Below are 24,980 nucleotides of genomic sequence, written 5' to 3' on the forward strand. Positions count from 1 at the left end.
ATGAAAATCAATACGCTATACGCGAGCAAAAGGTTAAACAAACATATCGCTCGGACGAAATAGAGGAAAAGAATTCTTGTTTGAAGAAACGGCGAGAATCCACGCGGAATCCGATTTTCGCTCGAGGGATTACGATTCTGCATCGCGTACAATTTATAATACAAACAGCGGCTCCGCACAGCCACGCATGTTTCTGTAATAAAACGTTGAGAGAGGAAGGCAGAATGCGCAAACATTTTTCTACGGAAAATAGGAGAGAGCGAGGTAAAAATTGATTTTGAATTATTGTTATTACGTTCGTTCGACATTTTATCGCGTCGCGAGGATTACTTTTCATTTCGCGCGATGTATAGTAATCCTCGGTCTCTATTTATCACTGAAACTTATATTACCGCGAGCGGACCTCAAAAGAAATTTAATAAAGTTGGAAAATTAATTTTACTCCTCGCAAAAGTGCGCAAGCCATTTTTCCCCGCGGTGGCTTTTCCTCCCGGAGAAAAGCTATTTCTTCAACTCAGTTTCAATTTTCGTTCCTCCAGATCCGAACGAAATAATTTTATGATACACCGCTATGACAATAATCCGCTTAAAACTTTGAAAACGTTACATCCGCATACACGAAGCTTCCGATAACATAAAAAAAAATACCAAACGCTAACAGCGATGCCAAATATATCCTCTCTATCCAAAAAAATAAACACACACCCGAGCTGCCCACCGCAATAAAGCCCAGTCGACGGAAATACATCAAAAAAACCTTTCGAAGTAATAAACAAATAAAAGCGAAATGAGCCCGAAAGAGCCTCGTATATCGCTCTTTGTTTACGTTTTGATCCTTTCTCCCCTTCGCTCGCATTCTCGCCTTCGTCCTCCACCTCCACCTTTTATTTGCCCACGTTACGCACGAATCGCTTCTGATGCCAAAGTCCCCCTTAAGGTCCGAGGGATGATAACCGACGAGCCATATAAGACGGAGTGAAGTTTTGCGTATTCCCTGCAATTCCATATCCTGCGATTCCTGACCTGGATATTTTCCCTTTTTCGTAAATAGGGGGTGGACGTGTGGAGTTTTATCATCGTCATACTTTGCTCTTCAGACGCCTCGTGTACGCGTGGAAAAATATACGAGAAAGAGGTGGAAGGCTTATATTGGTTCGAGGTGTGAGAACAAAGATTTGCAATCGGTTATTATCGAGAGGGATAGTTTGGAATGTTTTAATTTCGAGAGAAGTCACGGCAGTTTTAAAAATGAAGCTCGTCTCGAATTCCAACAATTTCGGCGAAGCCCCCCTTTATACGAGCGGAACATGAGTAACGGATTTTAATTAAATTTTTGCGTCGCAAGCTCGGCGTAACGCTGCGACTACAGAGAGAGAAAGTCACTGACTTTAACCTAGTTTCTTCTAATATACAGTTTAAAATCTGTACAAAAACAGTCGGAAAGACGTACACAGTGTATTAGACACAATGCTTTTTATTCGAGCAATTTGGACGAGCTCGAAAACAGCAATTTCAAGAAAAAAAGGGCCGTGGAAATATGCCGGGGTGATTTGGCGTGTTACGATCCGAATGACGCGTCTGACTAACGCTCTGCCTTATCTAATTCCGGAAAAAGTGCACGAGGGTCGCTTTTGTTCGAGTTTTTTTTTTATTATTCTCAGAACGTGCGTGATAGCGAGCCGTGGCTGCAGCAAGTGTATAAAGTTTCTTTCGTGGACTTGAGTTGATTATTTTTCTTCTTTTATTAAGAAGTACTTTTATAGGTGGAAGGACGAATTTCTCGGAAGATGTGTGCAAGAAAATACCGCGAACCGTGTAACGCGAGACGACTATGCGAAATTCATCTTGCGGTACATTTATCGTGAAACAAGGAAATATTCCATTTGAAAATCTTGTGCAACGAGTCGAATACGCCATTGTATTAAACGCCAGGACATTTCGCGTCTCTGCCTGAAAGCAAGAAACTATTATTATTTTTTGCAACAGATTTCAAAAAGTGTTAAAAAGTACAGAACCGATAAGATCCAAGCCTGAGACCGCTGATAACAAACTTGTTCTATAGTACACGCCGCACCCGATTGTAACGCCTTGCAGTCCTCGTGCCCGACGATAACTACGGCTGCGTGAACGGAATTCCGGTAGATCCTCTTGTAAGAGCCACGAACGGCCAGCTCATCCTGGAGCTGAAGACGGTTTTTTTACGACGTCGATGGGATTGGTGGAGAGACTCGCGCCGAGTCTGTGAAAAATCGTTAGAGCATGCTCGAATTCAAACAGGTGTCCCTCGCTCGCGTACGAGGAAAACATAAATTCAGGCGACTGTGCATATCGCCATCTCTCGATCAACGCTCTAAAATATCTTCTATAGTTCTCTCAGCTCTAGAATTTGAAAAATGCCGATTAAAGCTTTCTCGCATTCGATTACAGCTCCTCATCCAATAAAAAAATGCTTATTTAACGTGTAAATCCAGGTCATTACGATGTATACAGCGGTGAAACCGCAAGCCGCAAAAAACGCACACGACATTCCCTGTCGGCGATAAATCTAAAACGCAGTAAGCGAATTTCCAGGAAAATTCGCTAACCCCATAAAATATCCCCAAAACACACCGGCGGTGTGACATTCACCTAGTCCACTCACACCGGCCCTTCGTCATCTTCAAAACCTTCGGTTCTCCCCCTCGACGCGTGTATGTGCTCCAGCTTTTACGCATGATCGCGTACAAAAGCTCCTCTTACCGACACACACACACGCTCGCAGAGTAGTGTGTATCCGGTGTACACAGGACGCTCTCGGAAAATACTCGCTCGAAGATGCCGAGGAAACAGATTGTCCAACGCGGGGGGTCAGCTTTATTTTCGAAACGTATAATTTCGTTTGGCGGGATTTCCTATTGTAATCTATGGGTAAATCTATGGGGATCGAATGCGGCAATTTGGTTAACGCTGATAAACACTGAAATGCATAATGCAGTCAAAACGTCATGTCAAGTAGTTTGATAATTTTCCTAACTAAGAATCTCTCGCTCGAATCGGCGTTTAACGATTTAGCGTTACTTCCACCTACACCAGCATCCTCACAAGTCTCCCTCGAACTCAAAAGTCTCGCAACCCCATAACCGCACGGGAGAAAAATCCCACACCTCAGCCCATGAAAAAAGCTCACGTCCAGGCGGCCCGATAGTCGCAAGCAACTCTCGCTCGGTCAATCGGCAGAGCACAGAGCAACAGTGCAACGCCGCCGCCGCCGAGCGGCGCAAGGGATACGGCACGCGGCGCAGCTCTCGGATCCCAGCGCGCTCGCTCTCTCAGTTACGATCCGACCACCGGCGGCGCGCGCTCGAGAGCCAGTACACACCGCGAGACCGGCTCTATACATATCTATATACAGTCGCTGCACTGTTGCTCTATACTCTACACGGATATTACACATAGCGCATATACGTATACTACGTGACGCGACGGGGGTGATAAAAACGGAGCTTAAGCAAGAGGTGAATAGAGTGTGTATGCACGTGTGCGCCGACGAGGAGGAGGACGACGACGATTGCATACTGCGCGACTTGTTGAAGCTCGGGCTTTTGTTCGGCTTAGCTTTACTTTGCTCGTGATGGATGGGAGCTGCTGTCTGTTTTTTTTTCGCGGAAAGTCAAGGCCGTGCGGCTGAATTTTTTAGTTTAGGGTTCGAAAAGCCTACTCGGTCGCAAGTGGTGAATTCCCGCTTTAGTGCGATGTAAATAGTGGATCGTGTGTTTCTCCTTGTGGTATACGGTTTCTTTTGTCGAGAAGTGTGGCCTGGAACGAAGATGATAGATACCGGAGATTTCGCTAATTAAACGCAGTATCCAAGTGTCGAGCTTCACTGGGCCGAGCGACAGCCTGGATTATGCACTTGTTGAGCGAGCGATGCAACCCGAGCTTTCAGTTGATTGAATTGTGGAATATACGATTCCGTTTACGTGGATACCCTTAATTATTAAATCCAAATCTATTAAAAGTTGCTTGAGAAAAAAAAAAGAAACTTCGACCTCGCGAAGCACACGTGGAAATTCGGTTAGCTCTGGACAAAGGAAAAATAGCATTACGACGACGCTCGCAAAGAAACAGTAACAAAAATTTCTCCTCGAGAGTTAAATGCAGAGCCGAAACCTTGAGCCGAGTCGCGCGTGAGCTTTCCCGGCGCGTCGTTGCTCACATTGTTCCGGACGCTGCAGCAGCTTTTGTGCATTTCGACAAAAAAAAAGCACGAGATGCATTGTAAAGCCCAGCGACGCGTCTTGGGCGATTCTGCAGACAAAGGACACACTCGAATTAATTCCCCTAAGACGAGGGAAACATCACGCGCGCCGACGCTTTTGTTTACGCGATTGTCCACGCCCCCTTTTTCCCTCTCTCATTGTGCGAAAAACATCGCGTAGCCGTTATTAAAAACAAATTCTCTCTCTGACATCACAGGGAGCTTGAATGAGAAAACAAAAGAATCAGCGACGACCCAGCGCTCGATGGAAGAAAGGGTTGGGACGATTAGCGGAAGCTCGTGTGCGTACGGAATTCGAACAATTTAATTAAGATAGAGAGAGCTGTGTGCGTTCGGCGCGTGCGACTCGAACCGAGGGCTGCGCCGTGATTGAGTGCTTGCAGGCCTTTAGAAAGCGTCGCGGCTGTTGGGAGGCGATAATAACGGTTGTTGTGTGCTGGTGGTTTGTATTGTGCTCGGGAAGTGATATGGGTTTTCGAGGGGCTATTTTTGCCTCGCTTGGAATTAGAGAGGGAGAGAGGCTCGTTTGTAGAGCTTTTTTTGTAAAAAGCTCTTGAGCCGGGTTTATCCGCGGACGATGGAAGCTTGATTTTATTTCGGCGATGCTCGAAATTGTCGGATTCGTGCGTGCCCCTCGTTTTATCGTTATTATAAGTAAATAACGCGATGTTTGTTCGAGTATATAATATACGAAATTCCGGGAATCGCAACTCAATACATCCTGTCGAGTATCGATCCGACGGCCGAAGCTTTTTTAATTACTTCGAAGGATCTGGAAAGTTCAGGGAGGGTGAAAAAAAATTTGAAATTTCATCGTTTGCTGCTTTCAATATTTTCCCGTCCCGTGTTTCAACGCATGTCAGTTTTGATTCCGGGCGAAGCGATCATCGCGACGCAGAACAAAAGCCTCCGCTGAATAAACATTTCCGACGAATGAATTTTCTCCGCGCTACTCGCTCTTTGTTGTTTTTTAATTCAGCGGAATAAAGAACGACGAGTATAATTTTTCCAACTATTTTTTCACGGTCCGCTAAAAAAGGGGAGAATTTATTCAGCTTCAACCAGTCGCGCGTATTGTCGCATGTATAGCTACTAATTTACCTCCTCTGTATCGTCTGATCAGTTTCACGTCGAAGAAGCAGAAGAAGAGACAAAATCGAGCATCACGATATCGGTGCGGAGAGAAGGTGAAAGTTATTGTGCGAGATTGTACTCGAAGGAGCGGCGCACAGTGGTATGATTCGAAAGTTCAAAGTTGGAAACAGAAAAAGTTTGTGACTCTCATTACCGTTGGCCGGAAGATGTAAAACTCAGGAGGAGAAAAATCAAACCCCCTCCAAGTCGTCGTAGGCGAGAGTGTGAGAGAGCATTCTTTTATAGGTGAGTAAGTTCGATACCAAGTTAATACCTTTTTGTTTCTACTTGTTTTTACGCTGCGAGTTGAAGTTTTGCGCGCGCGGAAACGAGGCTTAATGGAGTTGATGCTTGAATAAGTAATTTTGAGAACGAAAGCTCAGCTTTTATTGGGAGGTTTTAGGCCGCGGTTGAGGGAACTTGGCATCTGATTTGGATGGATTTGAAAAAGAGCGAGCTGTTCTGTTTCAACTTGACGGAGGAATTAATGAACCTAATTGGCGGAATTAAAATCTTCTGAGGTGGAAGGAAAACTCGGAGTTCTCAAGTTTTTATAAAATGTTACAGCTGCAATCGCCTCGGAAAAGTTGACGTCATACCTAGTGGCTTGCGCTCTATCCTGGCTTTTCCGCGGCTGCAGCTCGCTAAAGTTCTTAAAACGCGGCCGAGCGATTTATTCGAAAAATGTTCGGTATTTCAATTGTTCCCGGAAGAACCTTTATTCGATTTCCCATCGAATTCCAAGTGACAAAATGTCAAGTGAATATTTTTAGAATCTCAAAGTAGCCTGTGTAAAGATCAATGATATGAACGGCTCGTAGGTGTTAATAATCCAATTACTCTTAAGGTGGCTGTAAGTTGAACATCCACCTTTGGCTCTGATACTGTATCTAACAATATAATATTATAATGCTATTACTCTCGCATCCCTTGACCGACGATTACATCTACCCCGCATACGCGGCGTGAAGTGAGCTTTACGCTAGAAGTGCGTTTAAAAATCGATGCGCGCGTATAAAAATAACAAAAACAATATCATGGCGACCCATTAAACCGTGAAAATCGCGAAAAAAAAACATCCATCTCGCTGTGTCAGTTATTTATTATATCAATATCCGACAATAACCCCGATCATACCACACAAAACAGCAATTCGGCTTAATCATTCGGACAGCGCAGCTGATAATTTAACCACAATAAATCAACCAAACAGACCCGCACCCACGCCCAGCTAAATGTAATTTTTAATCTAAAATCCAAGCCAACGCGCGTACAGCTCATTTTTCACTCTCGGCGCAGGCGAAAAGCTCGCGATAGAAAAGCTATAGCTCGACACAGATAAAACATTTCCCACGCAGAGGGTCCGGCGACAGTTTTCGCTCAAATACATCTAACCACAGTTCATTTATAAGCCGAAGTGGGCACAATGACGCGCCGCCGGAATAATCGGCTCGTTCTCGTTGATAAGCGCTCGGCGCGTGGACGCACACGCGCTTCGAGACGTTATGCAATTTGAGCCCGAGTGCAGCCGAGTGAATTCAAGCCTTGAAACCTTGCACGTGTATTATACATGCTTGAATCTTTCCCCGTACAGACGCGCGTCCGATATACCGTGTGTGCGCGAAAGTAAAATGACCTACCGGCGTCTTTATTATTTCCATCGACTGGGCTGTGTTAAAAATAGATATAGTCGGGAGAGAAAAATAGAGAGAGCGACTAGGTACGGGTAATCGGGTAAACGTCGAGCGAGCTTTTTGCTGGAAGTGCAGGTTTACCGTCTTTTTTTGTTATCGTTGGTTTTTTTTCTTGTTTCGCGTTTTTCATTTAAGCGCCGGGCATTTGCATGAATGAATAATCTATGCGGGAGCTGGTTGGCGGCTATTAGGAATCAAAGTTTTATCAGCTATCGCCGTCCGCTGGAAAATCCTTTGCCTGATTTACCGAGTTTTTTTTTCATTAAGCGTTTGGTTGAAGGAGATCCTCAATTACGATGCTTTGAGCGCACGGGTATCGAATTAATTGTTGATTAAAATTTTCAACTTGCGCGAATATTTCCAAAAATTAGGTTTGTAATTTTGATATTTAATTTACATCGTGTAACATGTATTCAACATTCTCATTACGCAAACGGCCTCGATTTCAGAATAATGAAATTTCTTGATACCCAGCTTTTGACTCTGAATCATCAAGTTTTGCACGTATGAATTCTCAAACATGTTTTATTCATACAAAACAAACGGCCGCAATTCCATTTACAACGTAAAAATGAATTTTCCTCGAAATAACGCACATTACGCCGAATAAATGCAAATCGGTGAAAACCACCCACAGCGCATTGTGTGTTTGCATCGATGCTCTGTATATATTTCGAAACTTTTGTTATACTTTCGCGTGCGCCACGTTATAGTCCTTTTTATTTACTCCACCGCGGTACATAGCCCTCTATTTTTATCTTTAGCCTCGTAAGCTCGATACTTTCAAGCTTTTCGAGAGATCCCGGCGCCGGGTTATAAGCAAACAAACTCTCCCCGCGTGTATTTTAAAATCCCCAGCCCAAATAATTTCCATTGAAATCACCATGTCATAAACAATATAACATACATGCATATACCACACGTATATCGATAGACGGCGTCAAAGCGACGCGTATAGCTCATTTACATCCCGTCTCACGCGCGCTCAATGCAAGAAAATACTCGCGGCCCTTTGTGTATGCATCTCTCTCTCTCTCTCTCTCTCTCTCTCTCTCTCTCTCTCTCTCTCTCTCTCTCTCTCTCTTGCACATGCGCCACATTTTCCTGCAGCAACGTAAATAAAACACGGCGGAAAAGAGAAAGAAAAGCGCAAATATATTCGAGGAGCTGCTACACTTACGCCGGTCGCGGAATATTCATCGGCCTTTGAAAGCCTCGATGTTCCTTTGAGAGGGAGTGAGATAGAGAAAAATAAGCCGAGTCGCCAACGCGTCCGCCTCGAGCATGAATTAAGCGCGGGCAGAATCGAGATTTTTCGAGCTGGTTTATTTTCCCGAGAGAGGAAGTATCAAAGAGCCCTGTGATGTAGATGTGTGTTTGTCTTTTGCGGACGAGAAAGAGAGATCGAAGATTAGATTGTCGAGAAAGAGAGAGAGAGATGGAGCTTGCAAACATTCGACTGTTGTGTGCGTAGGTATATCGCCGGCGGCGATTTCGGTCGGTTTTTGAATATCCCGCCGGCGCGCTTTTCGAATGTTTGTTTGGAGGAGGCTATTCTCGAAGCCGAGGGAGACCTTGAGGCCTTTTTTTCTCCCGGTGAATTAACATTGCTGAGAGGGCCTGCTTTTGAAAATGAAAAATAGTCGGCTTCAATACTCGCTCAACGAGCTAGGAATTAAAAACGAAGCTTTTTTACGAAAAATGCGAGTGTAAACCGAGCCGAAGTGCATCATCGCGTTTAAAAAGCTCTCTCTTTCTCCCGAGCGTAATTCAACGCAAATTCACTGTACGAAGTGATGCTATATCGCGTCTCAACAATATACACCACTCCGACAATAATCTTATTAACGTACACGCGATACGCGAGAATGAAAATTTTCGTAACGCCGCGCGAGCGAAATTTTATCTCCGCAGCGACTGCGTCGAAATTTATATCGTAACGATATTACACCGAGTTTATAGATACACGATCGTGACGTGCAGTTATGCACAGACTACATTGCAATATACCGTTCTCTCGTCGCTCAGCAACGAAATCACGTACTGCCAGATAAAATCTTTCCAAGTCTAGTTACAAGCACCTCTAACAAAAGGCTGAAGCAGAAATTCGATACTGCGAAAATATCTTTTCGAATAAATTAATACAGCCGAATATTCGAACCGGTTAATTTCACGATGATTCGTTCAACTCCGCGCGGAATCAAAAACCCATTCGAAAAGCCCGCCGACGATAATTCGAGCGCTGCATAAAGTCTCATCGCCAACGCGATATCTCTCTGGCGGCCTCTCAACTCTCGAGTGCGCTCACTCGCGCGCGCGCACACCGCAAATCAATGGGAATTCAGATGGATTCAATTTCAGAATTTCATATCGACGGACTAGCTGCTGCTGCTGCCGCCGCTGCCGCTGCTCTCATCGTCGGCGCAGCTGCAATCCGATCAGTTTTCAATGACCCAAGCGCGCCGAGGGTTTCGTCTCTCGTTCTCTGTAACCGTGCGTTTAATTCGCGGTTAATCCACCGCTGCACAATATGCCTGCTGGGATATATTTATATACAGCAACCCACGTGCGAAGGCTCGCGCGTAACGATCGCGTCGATGATGTAACTTTCCGAATCAATCACTGTAATAAGGGCTATTCAGCCCACGACTGTAACGGCGATGGTGTCATTTTCGGAAGAAATTGAATTGTCGTGAAGGATCGATCGTGGCTGCAGGGCTCTGAGCGGTTTTTGATACGGGAATCGAGGGCTCGATTTGCATGTGGGGATAGATGGAGGGGACGAGTTCGTTTCGCACTGTACCCGGTACTTTGGCCACGACGTTGTAATTTCATCGATATATAATAATAATGGAGAGTTGCTTTGACGTCGAGATGAAATAAGCTGCGGGGCTGAAATCGAATTACGCGCTTTAAAAATTGAGTCGATACGCCGTGCGTGGTGAATCGTTCGACATTCCCGCGCTTGAATTATTACAGCCATTCGTGAATCCTTTCACCGACGCGATCGTTCCCTTTTGTGCTCGGAATAACATCCATACACCAACTCAATAATCTCTATTGTCAGCGTTTTCGTGTACGTGCCAATTATAACAATCGAGAAAAAAAAAACGCGCCCACTCGAACATCGAAATATACAAACGTTACAGAACGACGTCATCGCGACCGTCCCGTTAAACTTATACACGTATGACGCAGCTGTGTATCGGAGACAGAAGCGCCGGCGATAAAAACTCGGCGTGTAATGAGCGCGCGCGATTAAATTAGCATGATAAATAGGCCCTCGGTATATGCTCCCTCTATATCTAAAAACGGGTCATCGCGCAAACGTCGCATCCAACAAACTCACTCGCGGTGTGTATAGTAGGCTCAGCATCAGAACCAGTCGCAAATTGACCATTTGTTTGAAGTGCGCGCGTCGCTGAATGCCTATGCGGCAGTGTACACGCGGCCGGAGCTAAATCGATTGTCGCGAACAGGAGCGTGACTTTGCATGAAAATAAGCGTGGCTTTTCTTCTTTTTTCATCCTCTTCTTCTCTCTTTCTCCGTCGTCGAGTAGTAGTAGCGGTAGTATTAGTTTATCGATTCAACAAACAGGCGCCTGTTGCCTTTGGGCGAGTTTGTGTGTGCCGAGGATCTATTGGCAGAACGTTTTACCAGTGGTTACGTCTCGGTACGGTCAGACGCTCGGTTGAGCTCTGTGTTGAAAGTGGACACTATATGAATTTCGCGTCTGCGCTAAACGCGGAGAGGAAAAATTTCAAAACGTAGTATAGCTGAAGCGAATATAGGTGGCCCACAGGTGCTTTTCTCTTCCCCTCATCGCTGTCGACGAGCCCAGTGCATATATCGGTGTGTGGGCTTTGCCCGAGGCATAGGCCGCTCAAGTAACAACTGCTTCAATGTTACTTGCGAGGTCACTGATGCAATATAGCAAATGATTTTATGCTGTGGTAGGGCTTGTCTTAGCCAAAATTGAGCGCTCGAGCCGCTGTACAAGCCGGAGGTTTATGTCTGAACTCCGTTTGATCATGTGAAATATGCATAACCATACGTTTATTCACTGCTACTATTAATCTGCAAATGGCTCGTTTTCGACATTTACGACTCTGCCGCGGGACTATTTAAATTTCCAAAAGCTGTTGAATACACTCGCGACTATTATATCTATCCGGAATACACGCGCACATACTACTCCCGAATAGCATCATCCTCTTCACACAATCACAAAGCAGCACTCAGAAATGAAAACGTCAGCCGCGTGTAAGCCAAGTTGCAAAAAAGCTCCTCTTCGTCTCCTTTAAACACAGTCAAAAACTCGCGCGCGGGCGAGAGATAAAGCCGGCGAAGGGGAGAAAAAAGTGACGGCGAGAGGATAAAAAAAAATAATAAGCCCATTCGTTCTCGCTGATCCTCGCGATCGAGAGATATTACGGTATATAGATTGCCGAAACGAATCGTCGTGTTATGAACGCGTTATACGCACGAGATATGGACGAAGGGTGGGATACGTCGTATGATTAGAGCGACGGGTACGGATAAATGCTCCTTTGATACGATTGGAATGATTTTCTCGCGGAAGTTCGAAACTGCAGATCAGCTTCGGAATTTGTTCATCCGGTTATATAGAGGTATAAAACGAATTTTTTTCCGATATTTCACGGGGAAAAAATATAAACTCCAAGCACGCATGTATAGCCTTGCGAATTTTCGCGCAGAGGTCAGCAAACAAAACGGGTATACAGGAGGCGAAAAAAAAATTCAATTTCCCAGGAAGCCACTCCGATATAATAATAAAATTGGAGCTCTCCGAAAAGCGCCATGTCACTGCGTCGCTGGAAGTACACGCACACACATATATGTATATAGGTATACAGAGCGAGAGAGAGAGAGAGAGAGAGAGAGAGAGAGAGAGAGAGAGAGCGTCTCCCATTTAATATCCGATTGATCTCTCTTTCGCGTGTGCGCGCAGGGCGCGCTCGATTTTGCGCCCGAGGGATCGGGGAGTTGTAGGCGACGTGTACGCGAACCGCAGCCTCGGATGTCCCGGCGATATTCTGTTTCAATTTTAATGAGACCCGTGAAATTCGACGGGACAGCGCCGTCGTATTATAACGTCGCCGCCGCACGTGTATAACGAGTTTCCGCTGTATACGTAGCGGTGCACGTCCGGCTATTGTTGTGTAAGTCCCGTGTAAGTGAATCGTGTGTGATGGATATTTTGCGGAAGAAGCGAGGAGGAGCCCTTACGATTAAAATGTAAAATTTTTCCAGTGTGTGTTTCTGTAGTACTTAAAGCAGGAGATACATACGATTCTATTAAGATAAAAGAACAATGGCAATCCACTCGCCAATAACCAGCCCCTGACTTGACAAAACAAACCTATACTGTATAAGACTCCGGCGATCTCGAGATACTCGCTCGATTTATTATTCCCGATAAGCAAACAACCGAATAATTGCGTATCAGATATATATTCTCCCAAGCCGTGTGCGGTAAGCGCCCGAAGCAATTGTCGTGAGCTCGTAATTAAGCAACGCATATACACGCGTTAACTATACATTACACTCCGATGACCTGGAACTCTTGGAGAGAGATAAACATCGAGTACAATTTATAAACACGCGGTCGACGTCAAAATCAGGGTCAAAAACGCCATAGTGGCTCGACTTACCCGTCTATATACAGCGTGTGTATCCCATAATATATCGGGAGTATCGATTGCCGAGCAGAGAGAGTGGAACGGCTCTCTCTCTCTCTCTCACCCCATATGCGCGCGAGAACGAAAGGGACGCATTATTTCGGTCGATCGGACGAAGAGGCCGCGAGAGTCCGTGCGAGGGACGCGAATTTTTTAATGCGGCACGTGCGCCTCTTTAAAGTACTCGACAATTTTTTTTTTTTTTTTTTTATTTTCCCATTGACAAAGTCGCGACGTTTTATAAATTGATAACGGCCCGGTTATTTCCGCTTTTTTCGGAATCTCTAATTGCGCGTACTCTTCGAAAATATACACGTTATATACGCTCTGGAATCCGTAAAATCCGCCCCGGGCGAATAACCGAAATTGTTATACACATCGCGCTGTTTCTAGACGAGCACACGCTCACGGCGCATCCGCAGCTATAGTTAATATTAACTTTCTTTCATTTAGCTCGGCTCGCGCCGCCTGTAAAAAATGTATCGCCCCTCGTTATGAATACTAACGCAACGCATAGCGGCAGCCCTTTGTGCTGCTGCATTAGGAGTATAATATGCCCGCGAAGGCGGGAATGAAAAAGAAAAGAGAGAGAGAAACTCTCGAATGTGCATTATCGAAGCGCCGCGTAATAATGAATATTCTCGCGGTGCGCCGAGGAAAATCGAGTCGGGAGAAGAAGAATTCGCCGATAAATAAACGAGTTTCTCCTGGGCGTATATCGGAAATAGTATATAACAATGTTCGCCGCGCACGCACACAGACACACACAAAGCCCGAGTTGTAGGAGGAAAATAAGAAGCTTATAAACAAGCCGAGAAAAATCTCCCACTACCGCTGATAAAAATAATCACGAATTGCGTAACATCTCTCTTTCCCGACCCGCATTTCTCTTCCTTTATCTCGTTTTTCAGAGCCGCTGGGTGGCCCGATCGAGAGACGATCGGGGAAAAAGACAAAACGCCGACGTCGTCAGGGCTGGTGAGATAAAGCGCCGAGTTTGTCGAAAAGTTCGCTGCTGCTACTGCTGCCGAGAGCGTAATAAATAGTTGGCCTTTGTAGACTGGAACACAGCGTGTATGTGTGTGTATTTGCCGAAGGGCAAAAGTTCCTCGTGCTAAAATCGTTGCCAGGAGCACACACATCCTTGTGACTCAAAGAACAGCGTGTGCGTGTATCGATTTTAATTTATAACGATCGAGCAAAAGCTCCAAAATAAATTGAGAATCCCGGCTCGTCTCGGCTCCGCAATCAAGCTCGACATCCAGCATATAGGGAACCGTGAGGAATCTCAACCTCGCCACAAGCAAACCCGAGGCCTCGCATCTCGTGTTTGCTACCGCACGAAGCAGAGTAGCTGCCTGTTACCTCGCGCGAACCCTTTAATCGCCAATTAAATTCGAATGCGTAGCTTTCTCGTGTGTGCGTGTGTCCGCCGCGTGTATGGTTAGCCGACCGGGATTTAATTGGAGCTTGACCCGTCGAGATTGACATCATAGGATAAAGAAGATGGTCGACTGCTTTATCGCCGGGATTTTCGGTGGTGAGCTTTGTCTTTGGACTCTGACGGGTATATCAGGAGTTAAGGTATACTGGTTTAGCGGAGAAATGGAAAAGTTGGGATGGAAGTTTTTTATGATATTCTTTTTTAAAGTGCTTCGCCCGAGGAAATGAGCGTTTTACGGCGTTTTGGAAAGTCGGCTTTTAGGCGATTCATAATAATGCATGTGAAAATTGTATTCCAGACAAATGCTTTGATTAATACGTAAATTGCGTGAATGAGATAATCAATAATTCATCGTGAGTATGCGTAACATTTATAATTAATCATACATTACGCAAAATAATCACGCGAGAATTTTCCCCCAATTAAACCTAATTCCCCTGACTATTATATATGAAAATTGCAATTATAACAAAGCACAGCGATTATAAATGATCGGGACTTTACATTCAGGCGAAATCCTCCCGGTAATTTTTCAACGAATTCGATTCAGTCGCGATATCCGATAAGAAATATAACGTCATTACGCATTCACGGCTGCGAACAGGACGTCGCGCGCTTCTTCTCTCGGTGTGAAATTCTGTCGGATGAAAAATGCGAAATTCGACTGTACGCATCCGCTGCATTACTCAAGGATTCCAAGGACTTCTCTCTAGAAATGCGAAAAGGCGACACCGTAATAAAGTCGCAGTTTAGCCACCTCGTGACTGCAATTCACCTCCGCGACGACGACGCGACGGCGGCAGTTGTAGATCCTGCGGGAAAATTGCGCCTCACTCGCGTTAATTTATCGCGTAGTTCCGAGCTGCTAGAACGTCGCAAGTTGGGCGCTATTTCAGCGTAACAAGGTGACTCATCATATTTGAGGTGTTGGAAGCTTTACTTTCGGAAAAATTCAGAATCTAGAACGTCGAAGCATCACCCTGCGCTCAATTAACTAGCAATTCACGGCGAAAAAATCGTGCGGCATTGAAAGACGCTCAAGCTCCAACTGCAGCACTCGAGCCCGGATATCGAATTATCGTAGAGCTTCTCAGAGCCAGTCCGATGATTCCACTTCTCTCTCTCTCTCTCTCTCTCTCTCTCTCTCTCTCTCTCTCTCTCGCTCGCTCTAGCCCAGATTAGCTCCATCGGAATTGCTCGATTGCGCGCGAGCACGTCGGAATCCGCTGCAGGTATGCGGCTCTTCTTTTTCGAGTCGCTAATTCGCAGTCGCTGAATCGATTCCGGAGCTTGATTCAGGAGAGTCGGCTTCTCTGGCGTGCGAGAGAAAGTCATACATCAATTTTTACCGGACCTAACGAACCGAGAGCTTTCTGTTTACGCAGTGTAGTAGAACCTCTCTCGTTTTAATTAAGCCGGCGCTCATTAATTCGATAAGACTAATTTCGACGCAGTCTATGAGAGTGGCGTGACTGACATCTTGCAAGCTCTCCGTCTCTCTTGTGAATCCAAGAGCAATTTTTCATCCTTAAACCTCTCCTAATGAGAACTCGCCTCCTTAATTAGTCCGTCGCGGCGGTATCCACTTGCTCCGCGGCTGTTTTTGATCTCGAGCGATTATAATGCCATCTTTATTCGAGAGAGAGTCCTAATTTTGAGCTTTTTACTTATTATCCGGACAGGAAAATATAAGAAAGCTCTATATACTCGCTGCAAAGAAACCTTCATTATTTCTTTTCTTCAACCCGAGCCATCCGTCTTGAAGCTCGCGCGTGCTTGCGCGTGTATATATATATATAAAACCGAGCAGCGCGTGGAGAGAGAAAGCTCGTTGTTTTGCGTCAGTTCGAGCTGAGGACAGGCTGTTGCATCTGTCACGTCGCGCAACTTCTCTCTCTCGAGAGCCGCTCTCGAACGCACTCAGCAAGTTCTTAGTTGAATTAACAATCGCCTTCTCCGTCGCGAAGAGCTTTCTATACAGATTGATGCGAGTCTATTTATAACGATGATTTTTATCCAGCATTCATAAACCTCGAACGTGATAGAAATCAGAAGCTCGTCATCTGGTAAACTTTCGGCGAACGTGTCTATAGCTCTCTTCGTCTATCACCTCTCGAACTTTTCCCTCTCTCTCTCTCTCGCAGCGGCGGGGAGACGACTGTTTTCAATTAAACTTGCGCCGGAGCGAGAGGTAATTCGCTAATGATACCTCCGGAAGAAGTTGGATATGCATAAAACAATAAAGATCCCAAGAGCAATTAGATGGAGGATCAGAGGTCCTGGAAGTTGACGCCGCTAATTAGGCAGTCGTTATGTGACGAAACTACAAAAGCTTGTAATTACAGTCTTTTCCCATAGCAGCAGCCTCTCGGTTTTCTGCCTAATTATCTAAGCCACGAGCTTCTATGTTTTTCGTTGAATAATTGATCGATGTTCGCTTTTATTTTCAGCGCGCGAATGTTTTAGTTAAATTGCCTCGATTGAAAATATTCAAACGATGCGCGCGCGTGCCGGTGTAAAGCTCGAAGCGCTCTTTGCTTTTACGATATCGCTATTCGGCACAGCGATTCCGCACTGATCGAAATTCAGTACGATAAAACTTCTCGGACTGCAATTTGATAGATTATTCATAAATAAGCTTGGGAAAAAAGCTGCGCAGACGCTCGTACATTTCGGAGCTCGAATAAATCCGGCGGATGATGAATCCGCGCGAAGTAGTTGCACTACACGTATACTGGTAAAAAAGCTCACGGTGACGAACAAAAAACTTGGAGTTCGGAGCCTCGTGGATTTATATAACGATAAATAATACACGGGCTATGCGCGAGGTTCCTGGAATTTTCGTTGATACAAAGCTCGTCGGTATGCCCGATCGATTGTAGCTTGCGGCTAGTTTCACGGTATTTTCTGAGAAATTCATCGTAGGCGGATGCAAAGTCGAGGAAGAATCTTCCGAATTCAATTTCGCGTACCTATACTCTGTAGCTAAGTACACGCGGGGAGACTAGAAGAGAAAGTTTTCGTGTGCCGGCGGACACGCAGCGCCTACGAGCATCTAAGAATCGAGCTTTTCTGAAAAAGATCCAGAAGCGTTTCAATCCCACCCAAAAAAAAACCAACATGCCCTCCTACGCACGATAAATTCTTCTGGAAGGAAAACGACCTTTCGTATTACGGAGAGAGAAGTAAATGGAGAAGACGGTCGGCGCATGCAAAATGTTTTCTGGTGATTAATCGCGGGATAAATGGCGCCTTTGTTTTTCTTCGGCGGACTCTTTCGCTGCGGTCGACAGATTTATGGGGCGACAAACAAGTCGTCTCGGGACGAAAGTTTCTTCATTATTAATTTCGTGCGCCCGAGAGGCCGCGCCGAGATGCTGGAAGAGAGAAGTTTATCGGAGCTTTCGTGATTTCGACGGCTGATTCGGGCGATGAAAATGCTAAGGCTTCTAATTTATACGAGAAAGAATCTCAGGTAAAGTTATATAATAAAACAATCTCACGCTCAAGTAGTATTCAGAGTTTCCAGTCAGCCGCGGCAAAAATCCAGCAAACCTTTTAACTCGCATCCGCGAGCAGGTGCGCCCTGCAGCGTAAAAAGCTCTCGAAACTCCAACCAAAGGCAATTTATACGTCACTCAATTCAGCCCGCAAATAACTCGCCTAAGCGGCGCTTATCGCATTACCTCGTTGCAGTAATAGAAAAGAAAACGCTGCCCTCCGCTTTGCAAACATCAACTCTCTCTCTCTTTGCTTCTTCCTCGCGCTTTTTTACCTAGCGGCGGTATTATAGCGTCGCACGCCAACTTCAGCAGGTGCAAAACCGCGCGCATAATTTAAACGCGTTATCCAGAAGAGCAGCCACGCGTGCGCGCTCGTCCGGAAAATTAAAATTTATTCAGCGATGCTCCTCGCGTATAATCCTCGAGCTTTCGACGAAAAAAAAACACACACACACATGCGCGGGAACAACGCGATGATACCGATGGAAAAGCTCTAGCGTAATTAAAATTATACGACGACGAACGGGAGGCAACTTTGCTAGAGTTTCGCATGCAAATGACGGCGTCGCGCGCGGATTTGCTCCGGGCAAACCCTGTAACGCGCATAGGAGAGACTCGCGCTTTTTGTTTGACGTCGGCCGGAAAGTGGGTTACGGTTGTAGATGAAACGCTATATTTTTCCTCGTGTAATGACCGTCTCTCCCTTTTTTTTTCCCCTCAAACAGTGGCTCGCTCTGTGTGCTGTACGACGATAAAAGCAGGTTTTTATAGGGGTGAATGACGAGCGATTCGCGAGGCGTATAACGCTGTACATATACGATTTTAAAATCGCCCCGTAAAAAAGCCCGACGCTGAATTTACGAACTACGGGGTGGGCAAGCTTTTTTTTACTGCTGGCTATAGGTATGGCGTCTCCGTCGCTGATAACAGTAGAAATAAAAAGTTTACGAGTCGGCGAAATATGCGCTACACTGCGCTATTGATTTCTGCCGCGGTTTTTACGCTACTAATGTTCGCCGATGCGTGTTATTGTCGCGTCTTCGCACGATAAGCGAGTATAGGAAAAAGCGCACGAACAGCTCGCGTAATCCCCGAAATTAATGCGAAGCGATTGCAAAACTGCATCGCTTGCTGGGGTAATCCGACGCGTTTTTCGCATCAATGCGCGAGCACGTATGCTCGGCATTTTTCTCCTTCGCTTATAATGTCCAATCAACGTACGCACGGTTATAAGCTTCCACCATCAGGAAAGAAGACTGCAGACTCATCGCACGTGGATGGAAATACCGCGGTGTCATCAGGGACGTGGCCAATTTTGGCTATAGACCCTCTCGAACGGGACGTTGAAATTTTTGGTGAATAAATTCGAATAAAAAATCCATCTCATTTGCAGATCAGCCTCGATCAGCTGGCTGTTTGCTAAAATCGTCGACGAGAATTACGACACTAAAGTCCACACCCACACATCTCATTTCGCGTCGACTGGAGAAACAACGCGGACGACGAGTGCCAGCCACTATGACGGCGCATCTCTCTCTCTCTCTCTCGCTCGGCCTGATTTAAGCGTTAAACCACGGGATGAAAAAAAACGCGCCGCGAGCTTTTACAACTCGCGCGCGCCCTCGTTATTGCGCCAATTACGTTTACGAGCGACCGTGGCGAGATTTTTTCCTCCGCGGTGCTCGGCCACCTGTTCCAATTAAGAATGCGAATAATTAAAGTCGAGCTTGCGCGCTGGCTTTTTGTCCGGCGGCGTTTTCTTCCAGCTGAAACTCCTGCCAAGGTGCTGGTTTCTTCTTTTCTTGTTCGTTTTTTACTCTCACTTGCTGTGTTCGCAACGATGGCGTGGACGGCTATTGGTATATAGAGCTTTTCAATTTTCAAGCTCGGTCGAGTCGAATGATCGCTTGGATATGGCTGAAGAAAATCTGAACGACTATATCGAGAACATTTTTTTCTTTAAATTTTCCATTTACGCGAGCTTGAAATTAATTAAAAAGCGTCATTCCGTTATCGGCGACAATCAACGATTTCAATTCAGCAACGCGGCCGTAAATCGCGGGAGACAACGGAAGCGATAACCGCAGCTGTCCCATTCCCTTTTAGGACGCGCGACGTTTCGGCGCGTGTTTGCCCTCGCCTACTGCATCAGGTGCAAACGAACTGCGTCGTTTCGATCCCTAACCGCCGATGTATTTTTCACTCCTTCGACGTCTCGCTTTCAAAGCTCCTCGATAAATCTCCCTCTCGCTCACGCTTCCGGTCTGTCTTTCATTTGTTTTCGCTCTTTCACTCCACTCCTCACGACTGTGTCGAGCTCCAGCCACGTGTGTTTTATCAGCGCGATTGACAGACGGTAAAAGCGCATATAGCTTCAGGCCAATGCTGCACTCTCTTATTAGATTTCTCATTGACTCTGCTTCTCGAGACTGTAGACAAGCGCCGTAAATATAGTCGGAACGGCCGATAACTTCCAATATAGATGCGCTTCGAGAGCACAGTGCAGGGGATGATTCGATTTGCCGGAGGTAAAAGTGGCCGCTATTGGCTGGACGAACCTCGTGGAAATAGAGAGTACAACGTGCGTGTGTCGCGAGAAACAATGAATGTGGGTAGAACTTTTTTTACTTTGTTCGTGCCATCAGGGAAGGAATTAAAATAGACGCGTGGGCGATTCGTTTGTTATTGCATAATCGTGGAAAAGTTGAAGCGAAGGATCGTCGTCGGGGATTACAGGATGAAAGAGCACTTCCATTTGTTTGTGCGCGCGAAGATTCCAGCTGGGAGTCCGATGTCAAAAAGCCTTTTGTGCAAGGCAATCCTTTCAGGGAAATTTCATCCTGATAAGTTGCATTCTAGCTGCTGAAATATTCGGATTCTTCCGCTATCGTCTCGGCCGCGTATCGATTTCTTCTCATTGCCGATGATAAGGCCTCCGTGAAAGGGGAGGATAATGAGAAGAGTTATGTTTGTGAAACGTACTGGAAAATAAGCGCACGTTGTATGTCAATAGAATCGATGCTACGATCAGCGGTGTACAAGGCGGATGTTACAAATACGCTGTTCTCGACGCTGAAAAATATAGTCGAAATAAAATATTGCCTTCCGGCCAACTAAGGATTCCATTGGGAGGAATATAACAGTTCGGCGAAAATGACAAATGCACGAGAAAAAGAATAACACAGCGGTGTAGTCGGTCGACCGAAACATAAGTCGCCCCTTTAAGAATCGAGCGGAAGCCGGTGGAGCAAACTAACAACGACGAGGGCCGCTGTATACAGTCGTTTTATTTATTGAATCTAAACGGATTGTGTACGTGGGACGTACTGTAATTTTAATCGAACAAAGCGGCTTTCTATCTTGAGGTTCTCGAGGGTCGTGAAGAGTTAATTTAACCATTTGTACCAATCTACGCTATTTCAATGATTACGTTTTCGGGAAATAAAACGTGAACTTTGATAAATTCTCTCAGTGCGCAGTTTTCAATGTTTTAAATTCTCGGGTTTGATAGCCTTAAATAAATACGCCACGATTGATTTCCCATCCGTGCGTGTCGTCGTCGAAATTTATTCGATTCGCATCCCGCGCCTAACAGCCCGGAGAAATTAAATATTTAAATGGCATTTCGTTGCGCCGCTGCCGATCTCGGCGCCTCGGCGCTTTCGCATGTGCTTTTCCATTATATAACGCGCAATTATTCGAGCATTGCGCTCTAGGGGATTTGCGAGGTTTTATTGACATTCTGACATTTTTCGCGCATTTTCGTTGTTGATTATTCTCGCGGGAATCATTCGAAATATTTTTATCACGACGAATAAAAAACACTTTTTCGGTCGTTTGGAACATAACATGCGCATCGCGATTTATTCGTTAATATGATTTTAAATCAGGTCATACGGCCATCGGCAAGTTACTCACGCACACATTAGCGACAAAATACAATCCGAACGAGAGAGAGAGAGAGAGAGAGAGAGAGAGAGAGAGAGAGAGAGACAGCCGTGAATAAAACATCAAACGATCACGGTACATCTCATATCACCGAGAAAAGCTCCCGCATCGCAATTAAAGCTCTCATTAAAAAAAAAAAAGAAAAATGCATCACGACGACAGCTCGAAGCCAATCGCCGTCAGTAGCAGCGTCAAATATTCCGTAATCCGTCAGACAAACAAGCAAACAAACGGCCACGCTACACATACATTCTCACCAATTGCATTTTCATCCCACACCAGCTTTCAGCTATCTCTTCACCTTTTGAAATATGCCTCGGCGAAGGTCAGCTTGACAGCTTTACCGATGCACACATTATTTCACTTTATCATTAAACTTGCGCTTCCCTCGCTCTCTCCTTCTGCATATCGATTAAATCGCGCTGCACGCGCCCCGGGAAAGAAAAGCAGAAAGAGAGTGAAGCCATTGGCGCAAGCTTTATCTTTTTATTTTTATAGTGGCGATACGAAGCTGCCGTGGAGCTTTTATGGGGCAGAGGAGGAAAATAACTCGCTATTTCCCGCCGAGCTAGCTGCGTGCGAAGTGATACGCGCGAGAGCTGTGCAGCTTCTTTTTATACAGAGACGAGTGGCTGCGTGTGCGTTCGATGGTATTGATTCGAGAACTGGATTTCTGCGAGAGCTTGTGTACGCGAGAGGAGATGCATAAATCTAGTTTACGACCCATAGGCTGATGTGGATGTGTGAAACGGAGGACGTCGAGTGCGTGTATTGTTCGGCTTCTTATTTTTTTTCAGACTTTTACGCATGTGTTTACCATCTCTGTGTAACAAATCATGTTCCGCGCGAGTCTCACGAAAGCTTTTTCCGAGACATCAACAAATACATCACTCTCTCAATTATCCCAGCAGCCATTAATCGAAGCGTCCTCTCTCTCTCTCTCTCTCTCTCTCTCTCTCCGTCTTTCTCGCAAACAAACGTATCAATTTTTCGCGCGAAAACGCAATTTCGCAGCGCAAAAAAGTCGGCGCTGACGTCATCGCGACATAAAAAGTACATCACTCGCTCCTCACTTTCGACGCAAAACTCGCGTGCGTACACAGGCGCGGCAAATATCGCGCGAACAATGCCGGCGAAAATTGTCGGAAAACACGTTCTCTCTTCTCCATCTATTTTCCCGGCCGCTTCTTTTTCAGCTGCGAAAAATCGAAACAAAAGGATTGCACTCGCGGAACGAGAGGGGTGTATGCGTAGACGTATAAACGCGATGGAAAAAGGAGTCAATTCCAAGATGGAGAGAGTACGGCACTTTACTGCAAATTGCCGAGGGAGTTTATAGTTGTATGCCGCAGAGCTTATACGACTGGCTGCTCGATCCCGTTATACAGCCCATTATTTCTGGATACGACTGTACACAGCTGCTGCCTGGACCAGCGATGCTAATTATCGATCTCTAACGGCTGCTGCTGCTGGCACAGTGTACTCTTGCGCTAGTTCTCGGCGCCTTGACTTGTATTTTTACCCTCTTTTTTTTCCCTCTTACGATACTCTGATGGCTGATCGTCCGCGTTTATTTCGCCGCGTATCACTTATCCCTGGCATTTCTGCAAGTATACACGCACACTGCCGAGGGAATAAAGAATAGTGCTCTCTCGCGACGGTAATGAAAACTGTCGCTCGCGCGAGTGCTGGAACTTTTTCCCCGCGACGTTTTTACGACGCGAACTTTCGCCGTTGTTGTTCGAGACACTTTTATCGAGGAAGCGCCGGCGATTGTAATTCTTCGCGTCCGACCAAATACGACCCCGATCTACGTAGACGCCAGAATTAGAAGCTGGTCGTTGTTAAAATACCAAAGACACACCCTGCGGACGATTGACCTCGACAATAATTCCGGCTGGTATCAATTCTATCGTGCGCTTCCTCCACGGGACGATTGCTCTGCCTCGAGAAGATATCGCTCAGTGTCACAGTGCAGCTGCGCGTGAGAGATGTATACCGCGCAACCTTGCACTACTCCATCTTGATGCTGCGGTTATGTGTGTACTATACATGTCTACCCGTGCTTTGAAGAGTTATATCGCCCCAGGCTGAATCTGCGAGACTCGCTGTGTCTTCTTTGAATTCACATAGCGCGTATTCGCGAGAAAGGAAATGGATGGGAGCCGTGATGGTGAATAAAAATTAGCGCTTGAATTTGCATCGTGTCAGCCTCTACAGCTTCCTCTCCGCTTTGCCCGAATTGAACCGAACAATCGCATCGGACGCCTTAAAAAAAAACAGCGGACGTACCCCCGCTGGACGATTGAATTTCTATCACGAGCAATCCCGAACGCAAATGCGTAACCAATCCCACATAACGATCGACGGTTCTCTCCCGTCGCGCCTTGTTAGCAACGTCAATGTAATCAGTCCGCTCTCCATATCACATGCGTGTACACACGTGCCTCTAAACAAACACGTGCTGTCCGCGAACGTATACTGTGCCATTCTTTCGCAGCGTCCGAAAATCCGATCGATGACATGTATTAATAGCCGATTGAATACCTGCGGCTGTGGCGATAATTAAATGCATCTTTCAGTTGTCCCTCGCTTACACAACCTGTATTGGACGTTCGATGCACAGCGTTTTCGGAATTTTCTGACGGAGCGTGGATCGGAGGATATGTGTGCCATTGGTTCAAGGTCGACCGGCGCTTGCGTAACTTTAACTGGAGCTTCGTTTTAATTGGAAGATTCGAGCTATTTTTCACACAGAGTCCAGTTGCATAATACCGCGCTATCGCTTTGTCCGGCGTTATGAATGTTTGTAAGCTATTTCAAAACCGATGCGTTTACATCGCGCGAACGATATCGCGAGCCTGATTGCGATGCTTCACGTCTGATTTCAATCATCCTTCTTTCAAACTCGACGCGCACTTATTGTTGTACGCACTTTCGGCTGCGAAGTAGTCGCGATAATCGGTTAGATCCAGAGGTGTGTATCGAAAGTTTCGATTGTAAAATTATACACAATAGGAATGCAGAGAGATCTATATGCGCCGACGAGGACAGTCGCCGAAACAAAGCCGTCAGTAAGAAAGTCGACCCTGCGCTTTATCTTCCTTTCAAACCCAAAGATATTTACCCTTCGCGGAGCAGTTGGAAGCCGCCAAGGCGAAAGCTCTAGTCGCCTTGAGAAGCAGCTGCTGCTGCTGCTGCTTATAAATTATTGCGCATTCACGCAGTGGGGAAGAGGCGCATCCTATGAAAGGGGTGAGCGCTAATTGCGAGGGGGTGGGGGAGTAATGACGCTG

General features: G+C 45.9%; 1 protein-coding gene across 5 annotated transcripts in view; it reads left to right on the forward strand.

Moving 5' to 3' along the window:
- LOC100121612 overlaps nucleotides 1–24,980 on the forward strand; it is a 59,675-nt gene continuing 34,695 nt past the window's right edge. For 2 of the 5 annotated variants that reach the window (XM_016982209.3, XM_016982208.3), the window contains exons 1-2: nucleotides 3,300–3,494; nucleotides 5,382–5,638. The gene's annotated coding sequence lies outside the window, so the exon portion shown is untranslated. Of the gene's footprint in view, nucleotides 265–3,299; nucleotides 3,495–3,772; nucleotides 4,107–5,347; nucleotides 5,639–24,980 lie in introns of those variants that run through there. The other 3 variants (XM_008206728.4, XM_031924534.2, XM_031924535.2) reach the window with 3 other exon arrangements.

The sequence above is a fragment of the Nasonia vitripennis genome, chromosome 2 (assembly GCF_009193385.2).
Source record: "Nasonia vitripennis strain AsymCx chromosome 2, Nvit_psr_1.1, whole genome shotgun sequence".
NCBI lineage: Eukaryota > Metazoa > Arthropoda > Insecta > Hymenoptera > Pteromalidae > Nasonia > Nasonia vitripennis.